Below are 3,497 nucleotides of genomic sequence, written 5' to 3'. Positions count from 1 at the left end.
CCCAAATTACACCACCCCCCCATCACACACAAACACCCCCAACGCACACCCATGCAGGTGCAAACCATATATAAAAATATATAGGTCTATATGGGGGGGTGTCACTGCAGCGCCCCCGCCCCCCCGGCCCCGAAAGTGCGTGTGCAGCACTGGGCTCCAGTGCCACAAACCAGCCCGACCAGTTTGGGGCCAGGCTGCCCGCTGGGACCGGGATCGGGTTGCCGCAGGCCGCAGGGATGGAAGATGGGAGAAGCTGGCCGGTGCCTCCCGGATTTTTTTTTTTTTGGGGGGGGGCGTCAAACCCCCTGGGAAGAGGCGTCTTGGGGCTGTGAAGCACATGGGGGGGGTTGGTGGGGAACAGCCCCCCAAGAGAGATGGGGGGAAGTGGGGAGGGAGGGATGAGGGGAGGAGGAGAGGGCTGGTATGGGGGTAAGGGTGCCGGATTTTGGGGTGACCCTCCAGGATGGGGCTGAGCTCGCCCCCCCATGCTGGGGACGGGGATGTGTTTGGGACGCTGGTGTCTGTGGCACCCTGGGGTGGTGCTGGAGAAAGGAGGGACCCTGGGTGGTCCCCTGGGATGGTTCCCAAACCATGAGATGGTCCCCAAGCAGGGACATACTCTGGAGGGTGTCTGAGAGCCTGGGGTGGTCCCCAAGCATGGAGGCACCCCAGGTGGTTCCAAAGACCTGGGATGGTCCCCAAAAGCCCAGGGTGGTCCCCAAGACCCCAGGATGGTGGCCAAGCAAAGAGGCATCCCGGATGGTCCCCAGACCCTGGGATGCTCCCAAAGATCCCAGGATGGTTCTCAAGCAGGGAGGCACCCCAGATGGTCGCCAAGAGCCCAGGGTGGTCCCTGAGACCCTGGGATGGTCCCCAAGCAGGCAGGCACCCCAGATGGTCCACATGACCAGAGATGGTGCCTGAGATCCTGGGCTGGTACCCAAGCAGGGAGGCATCTTGGATGGTCCCCGTGCCCAGGGATGGTCGCCCAGACTCCAGGATTGTTCCCAAGCAGGGAGGCACCTTGGATTGTCCCCAGAAGCCAGGATGATCCCCAAGACCCCAGGACAGTCACCAAAGAGGGAGGCACCCTGGATGGTCCCCATGCTCAGGGATGGTCCCCAAGCAAGGAGGAACTTGGGATGGTCCCCATGCCCAGGGATGGTCCCCGAGACCCCAGGATGATCCTCAAACCGGGAAGCACTTTTGATGGCCTGCATGGTGCCCACCCAAGTGCAGCGTGGGGCCCCTTGGCGCCAGGCTCTTCCCGTTCTCCAGCACCATCAATATTTCGGCTCCACGAAGGTACGGCCGAAATTTCGTTGAGGCCTCAGCCCGCGTAAACCGAGCAGAGCAAATGGCCCTGTTTAAAAATTTACATTGTCTTCTTTTGTTCCTCAACGGAATATTTAATGGAGACAGACCTGGAAGAGCCTCTGGAAAGGTGGAGGGGGTCGGGCAAAGCCGCCCTGCCGGCGCTGAGACCCAGCGGCACTCGGTGCGGGGGCTCGGCCGGGGCTGGGTTTCTTTCCACGGCTCTTCGCCGGGCTCAGATGGGGATGGAAACGATAATGCAATATTGATGTGGAGGGATGAGGGAGCGCAACTGAAGTACATTAGCCGGGGAGCCCTCCCCAGCACGTTTTTATGGCCCCGGCGAGGCTGGTGCTGGCAAAATCCCTCCCGCCCCAAGATCCCACCTTAAAAATGGTGTTGAAGCCCAGGGATGGGGAGGTGGTCGGCATCGCTCATCCCACTGGGTGTCACCCCGAGGTAGGATGCACAGGGATGAGCATCCCACCCCGGTGGGATCTTGGACCACCCCAGCTTTGTAAGGGATCTTGGTCTGGAGTGGGCGAAGGGTGAAGCTGCCAGGTTTGGCATCACCGCGCTCAGCTGGGGAGAGGAAAACTGGGTGTAAAGGAGAGGAGTTTGGCAAAAAGAGCTAAAAATTGGGAAGGAGCAAGGGCTGGGAGGGGGGAAGACCTCCTGACTGCAAATGGGTCAGAATCACCGGTTATGGGGAAAAACAGAGACATTTGTCGGCAAACATGCACCGAGCTGTGAACGTCCTCTGCAGGACCACTCCTGGTCACCTGGGATGTGGCAGGGGTGCTGGGGTCCTTCTTGGGCAAGACCCATTTGGCAGCATGGCCACAGCCCCAGTCCCACCGCGCTCACGCTCCAGCCGGATGCGCGTTTACCAGGCCCTGACCAGCTGTGTTGGACAGGCATGTCCAGCACCGGCCTGAGCTGGTGTTCCAGGCCCAGATGAAGGGAAGAGGGAGCGAGACCCTTCCCCAAACGAGGCTCTGTCCCTCCTGCCCTCCCCAAGGGGCTCAGGTGGCTCAGGGGGGGCCCCAGCCCCGCTGCGGGAGGTCGGGCACAGCCGTCTCCCGCCGGAGCATCATGCATTAGTAATGGCCACCGATCCGCCGGCGCTGACGGCATTTCTTCCAGCCGGGAGGAATAATTCGGGCCGTAACCGGAGCCAGCTCGGGGCAGGCGGAGCAGGCTCAGGTGTCCCCCGTGGCCCTCGGGGTCACCGTAAGTAGCCTGTCTCAGTGTCTGCTTGGGGCTCAGAGGTGCACGTCCCCCCCCCGGGGTTGTTAGCCTGCGTCAGGCTGCAGCGCTGGCATCCCTTGGGGTTGCACCCAGATGGGCGCCGGCATAGTCCCCAAGGTCCTTTGGGTCCCCAAGGGGGACAGGGAGGGGGGTCCCGCAGCGGAAGGGCCCAGCACCCGGCACGGAGACAAAGACAGGAGGGGAGGGAATGCCGTGCTCACCCCATGAGCAGCCCGGGGACGAGAGCCCTGCCAGCGCTGGCTTGTCCCCCTGCATCACAGGGGCTGCGTGGCCATGGGGATGGCACCCAGAGCTCCAGAGGGATGGCACCCAAGGCCCGGTGGGGATGGCAAGCAGAGCCTGATGGGGATGGCGCCCAGAGTCCCTTGGGGATAGCACCCAGACCTCCACAAGGGATGGTGCCCAAAGCCCCTTGGGGATGGCACCTGGAGCCTGACAGGGATAGCACCCAGACCTCCATGGGAATGGCACCCAGAGCCCCTTGGGGATGGCACCAAGTCCCATGGGGAAGGCACCCAGAGCCCTTCGGGGAAGCCACCCAGAGCTCCGTGGGGATGGCACCCAGAGTGAGTCCCACGGGGATGTCACCCAGAGCCCGGTGGAGATGGTACCCAGAGCCCTTTGGGGATGGCACCCAAGACCCTATGGTGGTAGCAACCAGAGTGCCATGTGGATGTCACCCAGAGCCCCACGGGGATGTCACTCAAAGCCCCACGGGGATGTCACCCAGAGTCCCGGTGGGGGGGCCCTAGGCTGAGGGTTTGCCCTTTGACGCCTTTCAGCACCGACACAGACCGGGCAGCATTGAGGCCTCTGGGTGCTCCCAGGAGCACCAAGCAGCACCCGCCACCAGCTATGGGTCCCCCACGTCACCCCAGCATTGAGGTGTCGTGCCCCCCCCCCCCCCCCCC

The sequence above is a fragment of the Haliaeetus leucocephalus genome, unplaced genomic scaffold (assembly GCF_000737465.1).
Source record: "Haliaeetus leucocephalus isolate CR32 unplaced genomic scaffold, Haliaeetus_leucocephalus-4.0 Scaffold751, whole genome shotgun sequence".
Lineage (NCBI taxonomy): Eukaryota > Metazoa > Chordata > Aves > Accipitriformes > Accipitridae > Haliaeetus > Haliaeetus leucocephalus.
Note: the sequence above shows the minus strand (reverse complement) of the source record.